Source organism: Echinops telfairi, unplaced genomic scaffold (assembly GCF_000313985.2).
Source record: "Echinops telfairi isolate 266 unplaced genomic scaffold, ASM31398v2 ScPeMD7_30;HRSCAF=105, whole genome shotgun sequence".
In the NCBI taxonomy this organism is placed as follows: Eukaryota; Metazoa; Chordata; class Mammalia; order Afrosoricida; family Tenrecidae; genus Echinops; species Echinops telfairi.
This window is the reverse complement of record NW_022103927.1, coordinates 3,469,369-3,483,197: the sequence shown is the minus strand read 5'-3', so window position 1 is coordinate 3,483,197 and position 13,829 is coordinate 3,469,369.

The following is a 13,829-nucleotide window of genomic DNA, read 5'->3' as shown; positions in this document are numbered from 1 at the left end:
TTTTGCAACACACAAACTAGTTTCAAAGCAAGACTTCATATGTACAAATCCTTGATACAATTGATGTACGGATTGTTAATAAGAGCTGTAGAATAGCGCTCAATAAAATGATTTCTAAAAAAATAAAGAAAAATTGATGATGTAAATCCTGGGTGATTCACAATTTAAAACAAGCTTGAAATATAGTGCAGGCACAATGAAGTAGGAAACACAAAGGCAGGTGACCTGAAAAGCAAACAAGCGTTTCTTCTGGAAAGGCCTTCTGGGAGATTTGAAGGACCAGGAGGGCTGCTTGCGGCACACATGACCCTGGGGTGATGGCGCATCCCTGCTAGGAATGCACAGGCTCCTGAGGGCTCTCATTCGGACTGTGCTTGCTTCTCAGTGGGTTCACTGACTCTTCTTAAGGAGCCAGCTTTGGACTTTGGACTAGGCATGACTTTCTTAACCACGGACGATGCTTACTTAGGTCTGAGGGATCAGAATGCAGGAGGAAGTCTGAGTTTGTATTCAATTCAAGAAAGAGTTTTTAAAAAATTTTTAAAGGGAAAAAGAAAAGTTATCTCCCTGGGAAACCTTCACCCAATTCACACACAGTTTAAAAAAGGACAAAGAAGGACCAGTGGACAAGGCAGCCCACAGCCTCCACTGCCCTAGAGTCAAAGGACTAGATCAGGGCTGAGGAATGCCTCGCCCGCAGGCTGCCTCTGAACTCCGAACTCCCAACCATTGAGTCAACACAGACTCATAGCAATGCCCTGTGGGTTTCTGAGACTGTAAGGTGTCAAACTGGCAGCCAGCGAGGTGATTGTTTGTGGCCAGCGATGCTCTGAAATAAAATGAAAATAGAAAAAAAGTGTGATGCAGAAAATATCGCTTAGGGGAGATGGAGGCAATACCGTACACACAATTCCCTCATGAACCCTTTAACTACTGAAGAGGAGTACACACGTGGCCCGGTGCCTTTCCCAGGGGCCTGTGGACGTGTATAAACACGCTGACTCAGTTCTGGTGACATTTGGAAGCGACGTCTGCCACTCTCAGTGTCACCTAATGTAAACAGATCCCAGTAGCGAAAAGGCTAAAAAGAGCACTCTGGGTTGTGCTGTGATGAATCATACCTAGCGGCAGCGCTAGTTGACATTTTTAGAGGGAAGCTGTTATGATTGTGCATCGCGTTTGTCAGCTGTCCAACATTTTGTGGTTTTTATTAGTTACTTTGTTATATTTTCTGGTCACAACATAAGACGTAAGCGAAAACTAGTAGGAGGAAAGCGCTGGCAAGTTTCGGGTAAAAAAGACTCATTTTAGTTTTATAAATACATTCACTAAAATAAATGTTTAAATATAAGCAATTATAGAGTGTTTTAATTATCCTATCACACCCAATTCATACACCGTTTAAAAAAGGACAAAGAAGGACCAGTGGACAATATTCCTGAATCTTCACTTCAAAATATATATTTAACAAAGTTTGTAAATGTGATGTGGCCCACGTGAATCTTGCCTGTGGCACCCAATGGCCCGCGTTGTAACTGAGTTTGACACCCCTGGTTTACGGTAGCAGAAAGCCCAGTCTTTCTCCTTTGGAGCTGCTGGTGGTTTTGAACTAACCGATCCCGAGGATTGCAGCCCAGCTTGTAACCAACCACTACACTGCCAGGGTTCCTGCAGCTGCCGAAGGCCTGCGGAAGCAAGGCTATCAGCTAGCCTCACGCGCCTCACCAAATAGACTCCGTTCCAGCCATCATATCACGTGCTGGGCGAGTTATGAGCTGCTTGACCCACGGATGATGTGACAAGTCTCCCGGTGGTCCCCGACGGAAAAGAAGTTCCCCACTTCTGAGCAACTGGTGCCTGGTGACCACCGCTGAGCCCTCTGATCAGAATCACAGCGAAGTTCCTGACCAGAGGGAGGAAGGAAAATGATAGGGCAAAATCAAAAACCATAACACTCTTCGTGACCTGATGATACGAGACGAGTGGAACCCCAGAACCCACTTCCACGGCCCATTTTAGACGAACAATAGGCCTATCACGTGCATACTAGCGCCAGAGAAGAAAAGGCTCAGAAGGGGGGGTGTGGGGCTGAAAATGAGGCCAGATGGACATGGTGAACCCAGGGAGCAAATTTGCTCGATAAGCGTTCATAAAAGCTACCATAAAAAGGAAATAAATAAATGGTTCCTTTCTGTTGTTAACATGTGTATCTATCTGATGAACAGTGCACTGCTTAAACCATTTGTCGCCCTCTCGGGGCTTCATACAAAGGTGTAGGGCAGTGGTTCTCAACCTTCCTAAGGCTGTGACCCTTTAATATGCTCCTCATGTTGTGGTGATCCCGTCTGTGGGCTTATCTGCCTGTGGGCAGACCTGTCTGGAGACAGATAGAGGAGCGGTGTCTTGGTTCCTAAGACCATGGACAATATGGCCTTAGGCGACCCCTGTGAAAGAGTCCTTTGGCCCCCAAAGGGGTCGCAACTCCAGGTGTAGGGAAAGCCTCAAGGTATAGTGTAGCATTCTGCCCATAGACTGATGGTTGGCCTTGTAGTCGATTGTGTGATGCAAAATGATGACAGTAGTTTGAATGTGATTACATGATGGAATAGCAAGTAGACATGTTTGGCAAAATCCTGGGGCATGCCAATCCAGTCAAGTTAACACTTACAATGAGCCATCACGGTTCAATCGTTGGTCAGGTTGGTGCCTAGGCATATCCCTAATACATTGTTGCTTCCAACTCGCAGCCACACCACAGAGGGAAGCACCACTCTGTCACCCTCCATCCTCACAATGGTTATATTTGAGCCCATTGCTGCAGCCCTGGTGCCAGTCCATCTCTCTGAGGGCCTTCCTCTGTGTCGCTGCCCCTCACGTTAGCAAGCACGATGTCCTGCTCCAGGGACTGGTCTCTCCTAATAACATGTTCAAACTACATGAGACGGCCTCTCCCCATCCTTGCCTCTAAAGAGCCTCCTGGCTGCACTTCCTCAAACACAGAACTGTGTGTTCTTTTGGCGGTCCATGGTACTTTCAGTATTCTTCCCCACCACCATGGTTTAAATGCATCCGTTTTTCTTCTGTGTTCCTTATTCAACGTCTAACTTTCACATGCCTATGAGGCAATGAAAAACACCATGGCTTGGGTCAGGCAAACTAGTCTTTAAATTAATAGGTCTTCCTTTTTAACACTGAACAAAGTCTTGTCCAGCAGATTTATTAACGTGATGTCAGTGCTGTTATTCTATAAGCAGAGCAGTCTGTTGGGTCACCCTTCTTTGGAATGGGTACAAATATGGATCTCTTCCAGTCAGCTGGCCAAGTAGCTGTCTTCAGATTTTCTTGGCAAAGACGAGTGAACGCTTCCAGGGATTCATCAGCCCGTTGAAACATTTCAGTTGTTTTCCATCAGTTCCTGGAGCCTTGTTTTTGGCTAATGCTTGAACTTCTTTCTTCAGGACAATGGATTCTTGCTCATATGCTACCTCCTGAAACAGTGGGATGTTGACTGGTTCTTTCGGGTACTGTGACTCTGTGTTCTTTCCATCCTCTTTTGATGTTTCTTGCAGCATTCAATATTTTGCCCATCAAATCTTTCACCATTGCAACTCCAGACTTGAATTTTTTCTTGAGTTCTTTCCATTTAAGATATGCTGACCGTGTTCTTTCTTTTTCGTTTCCGAACTCTGGGTCTTTGCACATCACATTATTATCACATTTGACTTTGGCTTCTCAAGCTGTCCTTAGACATGTTCCTGTCAGCTCTTTGACTTCATCATTTCTTCTTCCATTTGTCTTAGCTAATCTATGATGAAGAGCCAGTTTCAGAGATCTCGTCTGACATCTGCTTTGACCCTTTCTTTATTTATTGCCTTTTTAAGGACCCTTAGCTTTCTTCATGAATGATAGTCTTGCTGCCTTTCCACGGCTCATCAGGTCTTCTGTCATCAGTGTTCAAGGTGTCAAATCTTTCCTCGAGATGTTCTCAAAATTCAGATGGGATCGACTCAAGGTTGCGCTTGGGCTCTCCTGGATTTGCTTTCATTTCCTTCAGCTTCAACTTGAACGTACATAGGAGCAATTGACGGTCTGGTCCACAGTCAACCCCTCTTCTGGTTTTAGCTGCTCGTATTGAGCTGCTCCACAGAGACAGTCAGTTTGATTTCTGTGTATCCCATCGGGAGAACTCCACGTGTAAAGGTGCCTTTTGTGTTGTTGCAAAAAGGTATTTGCTATGAACAAGTCACTGGTCTTGCAAAATTCTGTCACTCAATCTTCAGCTTCATTTCTATCTGCGAGACCATATTTTCCAACTATTTTTCCCTTCTTCCTGGTTTCCAGCTTTTGCATTCCAATCTCCAGTAATGATCAATGCATCTTCATTGTGCGTTTGATGAACTTCCAACGGAAGACATTGGTGGAATTCTTCAATTTCTTCATCACTAGCTTTAGTGGTTGGTGCGTAAATTGGAAATAGAAGTTGTATTGATTGGATTACCGTGGATGGAGGTAGACATTATCCTATCACAGACTACATTGCATTGCAAGATCGATCTCGGTATATCCTTTTTGTTGATGAGTGCAATGCCATCTCTTATGCGTAATTTCCAAATGAAGCCAATTACGAAGTCAGATGCTGATTAACGTGATACAACTAGCGTGTATACAACGGAAAGCACCCCATTCCCTTACCTCTTGCGTTTTTATGCAGCGCAATGGGGTGTTTTTGTTCGGTGCCACCCAGTCACTTCAGACTTATAGTGACCCTATCGATGCACAACAGAAGGAAACCCAGCCTGGCCCCGTGCCATTTCACATCATTATCATGTCGGAGCCCATTGTTGCAGCCACTGTGTCACAGCCATTCATTAAGGGGATAAGAGGACAGAAAACAAGATCACACACTCACACACATTCATGATGAAACAAAGAAGAACTACTCATAACACCGGAAGTCCTACTTCCTGCAACTGGTATCTGCTTCCATTCTCACTCCTTATTCTCTTTCCTCAACAAGCAGTTGGTTGTGAGTTCTTGGTTGTTGGGGTCCCTCAAGTTAGGCACTGGATGACTAACTGCAAGGACTGTGGTTCAAACCTACCAGTTGCTCCACAGAAGAAAACGAGGCTGTCTGCTCCCATAACATTTACAGTCTCAGAAACCCCACTCGACAAATTGGAATACACTCTATGGCAGTGGGTTTGGGGTTTGAGGTGACCCACATCTCCATTCCTGATGTGTCTGAGTCATTAGTAGTGTAGCCAGAAATGGTTTGACTTTTCATCTTCCATTGACTTTTATCACACAACCTGTTAGCACTGAGATGCCCTCGGGATCACCTGTATTCCATACTCCTCTTGACCTTCCTCGTTTACGACCTGGTCCATTCTCCTTGGTTGTCCGGATCAGTCACACCAGCTCATGTAACAATTCTCTTCTTTGCCTCTTGAACCGGAGCCCAAAGTGGTCAGGTGGCATTCCTAAATTCCAGTTCAACTGTGAGCACATTCCTTCCTTTGGAATGAAGACTTTTAGGCCAGAAGGCCAGGGTTACAGGGACAGAAGTAAAAATATTACAAGTGGATCTCTAGAGTTAATCATACTCACACCCAATCCTTGATTACTAAACCCGTGAACTCCAGCAATGGAAGACACAGTGCCATATATGGGATGATGATTTAGACTCGACATTTTAGAGCATGGGTTCCCAAACATATTGGATCTACTGCCCTCCCTTTCAGAAAAACAAACAAACAAACAAATAAAAAACCCCACCAATTCAATGACCCCCTGGTAATTAAAAGCTTTTTGTAGTATAACTCATTGTGTTAGTCTGGGTCGACTAGAGAGACAAATTCATGGACACACATGTGTATAAGAAAGAGATTTATATACAAGAGGAATTGAACATTGAGAAAACATCCCAGCCCAGTCCAGTCCAAAGCCGTAAGTCTGATATTAGCCCATATGTCTGATACCAGCCAAATGCAGGATGGTCACAAGCCAGTGGGTAGAAAGTCTGGGTCCAGTGGCATTGTAAGCATCTCAGTGCTGGCAGGCGTCTCTCTGTGGCTTCTCCAGTTTCCGAGGTCTGGTTGCGTCCATGCGGCTTGTCTTCTGCAATGTCTCCCAGGGAGTTGCAGAGAGAGAGAGGTGTCTTCTGCCTCCAAGGAGGAAGTACCAGATCTCCCAGAATTCTCAGGAGAAGGCCACGCCCACACAGAAGTCTCACTGGCTATCTCCAGATTGACAGCCTAGACTCCACCCCTACGCTCTGAATCCTTAAACTGACACCAGATTAGGTGACCACCACACTCATCATCCAGGATAAAGTGTAGCTATCTATTTTTACAGCCCCCTTGGATCATTTCAGCGTCGTCACCCACCAGCAGCCCACTCCCCCCTCAGAGGATATAGCATTGCCAGCTTTGAGAGCTGTACTTGAATCTTTAAAAGGCCATTCTACTGTTCAAGCCAGTTGCTTCAGCATAATGAAGAGCATGGTTAGAAAAACAAACACAAACTAAATCCTGTCCACCACTGCTCTGTAGGACATGAAGAGCTTCCCCAGAGGGTTTTCAAGGCTACAGATCTTTAGAGCAGCAGACTGCCACATTTTTCTGCCACAGCACTTCCGATGGATTCAAACCATCAACCTTTTGGTTCACAGCTGAGTCACTACCACCCGAGTGCCTTTTCGGTATTAGGAAGATGGTTGTTCTTGTTGTTCTTGTTAGGTGCCGTCGAGTCAGTTCTGACCCATAGTGATCACATGCACAACAGAATGAGACCCTGAGACACTGCCCGGTCCTGCAGGGTCCTCACAACTGCTCCCAGGCCTGAGCCCATTGTTTCAGCCACTGTGCCAGTCCGTCTCATCAGAGGGCTTCCTCTTTCTCGCTGCCACTCTACCAAACGTACTGTCCTTCTCCAGGCACTGGTCTCTCCTGACAACAGGTCCAAAGCATGTAAGACGAAGTCTTGCCATCCTTGCCTCTAAGGAGCGCTCTGGCCGTACTTCTTCCAAGATGGATCCATGGGTCCTTTTAGCAGTCCACGGTACTTTCAACATGCCGCTCCAGCACCACAATTCAAATGCATCCATCCTTCTACGGGCTTCCTGAGTCAGCGTCCAGCTTCCACATGCATATGAGGCGATTGAAAAGCCCAGGGCTTGGGCAGGTGCACCTTGGTCTTCAAAGTAACATCCTTGCTTTTCAATAGTCTAGAGCAGGCATCCTCAAACTACTGCCCACGGGCCACGTGTGGCCACCGAGGACATTTATTGGGCCCGCCGGGTGTTTTTGCCCATTTGTTTTTTTACTTCAAAATAAGATATGTACAATGTGCATAGGAATTTGTTCATAGTTTTTTTTTTTAAACTATAGTCCGGGCCTCTAACAGGTCTGAGGGAGAGTGAACTGGCTCCCTGTTTTAAAAGTTTGAGGACCCCGGTCTAGAGAGATCTTGTGCAGCAGATTTCCCCACGCAACACATCTTTTGATCTCTTGACTGCTGCTTCCATGAACATTGATTGTGGATCTAAGTAAGACAAAATCCTCGACAATTTCAACCTTTTCTCCATTTATCATCATGTTGCCTGTGGGTTCGGTTGAGGATTTTGGTCCTTTTTACACTGAGTTGTAATCCAGACGGAAGGCTGCAATCCTTGATCTTCATCTGAAGGCTGCAATCCTTGAATTTCATCAACAAGTGCTTCAAGGTCTCCTTACTTTTGGCAAGCAAGGTTGTGTCATCTGTATACCAAAGTTGCTAATAAGCCTTCCTCCAATCCCGTTGTCTCATTCTTCATATAATCCAGTGCCTTTGATGATTTGCTTAGCAAAAAAGATTGAGCATGTTTGGTGAGAGGATACAACCCTGGCACACACCTTTCCTGACTTTAAAACATGTGATAGTTCCTTGTTCTGTTCACACAACTACCTCTTGATCCATGTACAAGTTCCAGGAAGGTGGTAAAGCCGGTAAAATCCTTGATCAGGGTCCCTTGTCACATTTCACCTGTTGTGAGGCAGGTTTCTGGTTCTGAAGCACGATACCCTGACAGTGGATGTGACAATTCTGTAAGTTCTTCGAGGAAGTTTTGGTAGAACAACTTACCATCCTAGAAGATGTCTGTCAAGTGGCCGGACTGTGGTGCCGGGTATGTTGCTGGGATATTGGAAGCTATGTCCCTGGTATTTCAAATGCCAGCAGGGTCACCCAATGTGAACAGGTTTCAATTGCGCTTCCAGACTCAGACCACACTATCTAACCAGAAGGAATGGGCTGCCCACTTCGGAGGACGGAGCAGCTGAAAACTGTATGCAATAGCACGGAAACAGTCTCCGATCCTGAAGGCCCAAGGACTGGAGGTAGAACAGCATCAGACGCAGGGCCACAGGGTGGGCCCCTCACGATGGGAGGCGCTTGAACTGTGATTAGAGAGGAGCTGCTTTCTCAACGTGGAATTGGCCACGGTGATATGAGTGGGGTCAAGCCTAGGGGAATAAAGCCTGTGAGACCTTCATTTGCCGATGAGGCACAACTCCAAGTGAAAAGAAACAGCCGAGACACATCTAACCATCGGAACTTGGAAAACAGGAAGAAGGATCTAGGAAGATCGGACATCGTCAATAATAAATGGAATGCACCCAGATCAATATTCTGGGCTGTAGTGAGCTGAAACGGACTGGTCTTGGCAATTTTGAGTTTTAAAAAATCAGACGATTTAATATGCCGGGAATGACACCATCAAGAGGCATGGCATTGCATTCACTGTGAAAAGAGAAGATGTCAAGCTATATCTCGCAGTACAATGTTGTCTGTGATAGGACGATAGCTACCTGCCTTCAAGGAAATTCAAATAAATGCAACGATCATCAAATTTCTACTCCAACCACTAAAGCTAGGGATGACGAGTTCTACCAATGTCTTCAATGGAAATCGGTCAAACACGCAATGAAGATGCATTCATCATTACTGGAGATTGGAATACCACAGCTGGAAACAAGGAAGAAGGAAAAATAGTTGGAAAATATGGTCTTGCTGATAGGAATGAAGCTGGAGATCGAAGGGTAGAATTTTGCAACATCAGTGACTTGTTCGTAGCAAATGCCTTTTTCCAACAACACAAAAGACAATTGTGCATGTGGAGTTCTCCTGATGGGATACACAGAAATCAAACGGACCCTATCTGTGGGAAGAGAGATGGAGAAACTCAATATGAGCAGCTAACACCAAGCCAGGGGCTGACTGTGGAGCAGACCATCAGTTGCTCCTCCGTAAGTTCATGTTGAAGCTGAAGAAAATGGAAAAAATTCCAGGAGAGCCAAAATACAACCTTGAGTCTATCCCATCTGAATTTTGAGAACATCTCAAGAAGAGATTTGATAATAAAAAAAAAGAAGAGATTTGATACCTTGAACACTAATGACAGAAGACCTAGTGAGCTGTGGATGGATAGCAAGATTATCGTTTATGAAGAAAGCAAAGGGTTATTAAAAAGACCGCAAGGAAGAAAAATCAAAGTGGATCCTTGAAGAGACTCTGACTTGATCATTTCTTCCTCCATTGGTCTTAGTTATTCTATGCTTAAAAGCAAGTTTCAAAGAGCTGACAAGAAAATGTCAAAGGACAGCTTGAGAAGACAGTCAAATATTATAATGAAATGTGCAAAGGCCTAGAGTTAGAAAACCAAAAAGATAAAAACATAGTCAGCATATCTTAAATGGAAAGAGCTCAAGAACAAATTCAAGTTATAATATTGAAAGATTTGATGGGCTGGGAACCGATTACAAGGAACTATATGTGACCTCCTCCCTGGGGGATGGACAACAGAAAAGTGGGTGAAGGGAGACGTCGGACAGGGCAAGATATGAGAAAATAACAATTTAGAAACGATCAAGGGCTCATGAGGGAGGGGGGAGCGGGGAGGGAGGGGAAAAATGAGGACCGAATGCCAGGGGTTTAAGTGGAGAGAAAATGTTTTGAGAATGATGAGGACAATGAATGTACAAATGCGCTTTACACAATTGATGTGTGTATGGATTGTGATAAGAGTTGTATGAGCCCCTAATAAAATGATTTTTTTAGAAAAAGAAAGATTTGATGGGCAAGATATTGAATGATGCAGGGAACCTCAAAGGAAGATGGAAAGAATATACAGAGTCCCAGTACCCAAAAGACCTAGTCACATTCCACTGTTTCAGCAGGTAGCAAATGAGCAAGTATCAATGGTCCTGAAGGAAGAAGTGCAAGCTGCACTGAAAACATTAGCCAAAAACAAGGTTGCCATAGAAATGTTTCAACAAGCCGATGAAGCACTGGACGCACCTACTCATCTAAGTCAGGAAATTTTGAAGACAGCTACTTGGCCAGCTGATGAAGAGTCATTGTACCCCTTCTAAAGAAAGGCAATATGCTCCAATTATAATAATATCATTGACCTCACATGTCGATAGAATTTAGCTTCAGATCATCCAACAATAGTTGCAGCAGTCCATGGACAGGGAGTTGCCAAAGACTCAGGCTGGATTTAGAAGAAGACATGGAACAAGGGATATCATTGCTGTTGTGAATAGGATTAGATGGACCGTGGCTAAAACCAGAATACCAGAAAGAGGTTTGCGTGTGTTTCATGGACTACGCAAAGGCATTTGAGTGCATAGACCATCACAAACTACGCATAGCCTTGACAAGAATGGAAATTCCAAAACACGTCATTGTGCACATGCAGAAATTGTACATGGATCAAGAGGCATTTGTGTAAACAGAACAAGGGGATATTGCGTGGTTTAAAATCAGGAAAGGTGTGCATCAGGATTGTATCCTCTCACCAAACTTGTTCAAGCTGTATACTGAGCAACTCATCAGAGAAAGTGGATTATATGAAGAAGAATGGGGTGCCAGGATTGGAGGAAGGCTTATTAACTCCCTGTGATAGGAGATGACAGCCCTGCTTGCAGAAAGTGAGGAGGACTTGAAGCACTTGCAATCAATGCTCACGGAAGCAGCTGCCAGGAAACCAACCCTTGCATTGCACTGGGCAAATCTGCTGCACAAGAGCACTTTAGAGTATTGAAAAAATAAGGAGGCTACTTTGAGGACTAATGTGTGCCTGTCTCCAGCCATGGCATTTTCAATGGCCTCCTATGCATGTGAACGTTGGACATTGACAAAGAATACAGTAGAATGGACGCATTTGAACGGTGGTGCTGACAGACCAGTCCCGAGAGAAGGACATCATTTCTGGTAAGGTAGCAGGGCAGTGAAAAAGAGGAAACGTACAAGGAGAGGGACGGACACAAGGGTTGCAACAATGGGTTCAAGCATGGGAACCATGGTGCGGGTGGCACAGGACCCGGCAGTGTTCCGTTCTATCTTGCACAGGGTCGTCAAGGGTTGGAACTGACGGGATGGCATATCACAACAACAATAACAACAGGCGATGAGGACAGAGAGGAGCCATTGACTGGACCGGGCAAGGGAGGTTATTCACGGTGTCCTGAGGATAGGGCAACCTCCGTGGGGTGGTGGGACCAAGTGTAGGGTGGTAGGTTAGCATAGCTGGAGGTGGGACGAGAGACGAGGAAGTAGAGTCTAAGAGACGGTCGGTTGGGAAGTATATACCCTTAACCCTGATAGCCAACAAATGAATAGGTACCGATAGCCCCGTTTTACAAAGAAGGGAACAGAGGCTTTGGAGAAGGCTCTCACCTTTTCGAGTTTCCACAGGTATTTAGTGGGATGGGACCCAGGTGGAGCTGGTTTCCATGATGCCAGTGAGGAGGTGGTAGTGATGGGAGGAAGAGACGCTCAGCTGGAAGTTGGGACTGAAAGTAGGTCCAGTGGGAGGGTGGAAGGGGGAAGGGGCACAGTTAGGGATTAGTAACCAGGTCGCTGGGTTATTGGAGCTTCCAATAAGGCTGTGTAAAGTCCCTGGTGGCACCACAAGTTTGCCTTGACTACTAACTAGAGGTTGGCAGTTCAAACCCACCCAACCCTGTGGTACCTTGCAAGAAAAACTTGGAAGGCAGTGTAAGACATGACAAAATAATAATAATTGATAAACTATCAAGGGTTCGTGAGGGAGGGAAGGCGGGGAGGGAGGGGAAAAATGAGGAGCTGATACCAAGGACTCACATAGAAAGAAAATGTTTTGAGAATGATGATGGCAACAAATATACACATGTGCTTGACACAATGGATGTATGTATGGATTGTGATGAGTTGTACGAGCCCCCAATAAAATGATTTTAAAAAGAAAAAAATGGAAATGTCTAGAAAATAATGGCAAAACAAAACAAAACAAAAAGATTTCTCACTACTACTCACGGGAGTAGAAAGCTCCACCTTTCTCCCTGGAGTGGTTGGTGATTTCCAAGGGTCACAAAGTACAGTTAGAAACCCAGAGTGTAACCACTGTGCCCCCAGGGCCAAGAAAACCGGATGGAGCCATTCTACTCTGTAACACAAGGGAGATCGGCCTTGAGTCTGTGTTGAAGAGTAGTTAATACATTCACTTTTTGGTTTGAGGCTGTGTGGTCTCCAGATCCTCCCTCCCACCCCCACCCCCACCCCTTTCTCTAGGTCACTGCTTCGGCTTACCAGCCAATCCAGAAGGGGGTGAGCACCAGCTTCTAGGGGGAGTGAAAAATGTCCCTGGAGTTGGGAAGTGGCCATGGAATGTGTGTGTGGGGGGAGTGGATCCTGCCCCGAACTTCATAACTTCATGTGGCCTCCACTGAAGGGAGCTGTCCTGCAGGCCTCCTGCTCTTTGAGGGACTCCCTAGCTGCCCAAGGTGACTCCCTCACTTCTCCCTCAAGGAGGGTGAAGGAAAGTGGCCTCTGGGTGGCCACCATCGCTTTGAGCCTCGCTGAGCCCAGAGACTGCCATGTTTCAGGCGCCCTCTGAGGCCTGAGCTGAGTGCGGCAGGTGGGAAACTGAGGAGTGCCCGAGGCCAAGGGTGTTGCTGCCCGAGGGCTGAGCCCCAGCTGGGCGGGACGGACAAGGCCCTGGGGAGATGGTTTCAGTGGACACCCCCGCCGGAAAGCCACCCCGGCGCGCAGCTAGAGCCACTTATCCGGGCCATGACAGGGACGTGGGGCGACCCAGGTCTAGCCGGCTGGGTCTAGGGAAACCCTCCTCCCAGGGGCCCTGTGCCCGCCCGGAGTCGACCCGGGCCTGCCCAGTGGACGGAATCCAGTGTCCAGGAAGGCGGGGCAGGGGCGGGGCCCCACTTCTCCCCGGCAGGTGCGCGGGGCGGTGCCCGGTTCTGCCCAGGACGCAGTTCTTGGAGGCCAGAGGCGGGTCAGAGAAGCGGACAGTGCGAGGACACCCTGGAGCCCGCAGGAGGCGACCGCAGCTACCGGTGCCGCGCAGGGCAGTGTCCGAACTCCGGGCATCAAAGCCCCGGCGTTGGGAACGGAGGCTTCCAAGCTGCTGCCACCGCTGGACACCGAGGCCCCCGGGCCGGAGAGCAGAGCCCTGGGGTCGTCTGAAGAGTGGGGCCGTGAGCCCCCCGGGCTAGACAGCATAGCCTCTGGGCGTGCCGCCGAGCAGAACACCGAGGCCCCCGAGTCCTCTGCAGAGCAGGGCGCCGGGAGCCCCGCGGGAGAGAGCGAAGTCTGTGGGTCACCCGCGGGGCCGGACGCAGAGGACCCCGGCGCGTCCTCAGGAGGGGCCTCTGCGAACCCGGAGGTGGGCAGCCAAGAGCCCGGGGCGTCCGAAGCGCCGAGCGAAGAGGTCTTGGGACAGTGTCCCTCCGAAGATCCCGAGACCCCCTGCTCGGAGTCAGACCCAGCATCCTCTCAGCCGCGCTTCCCGC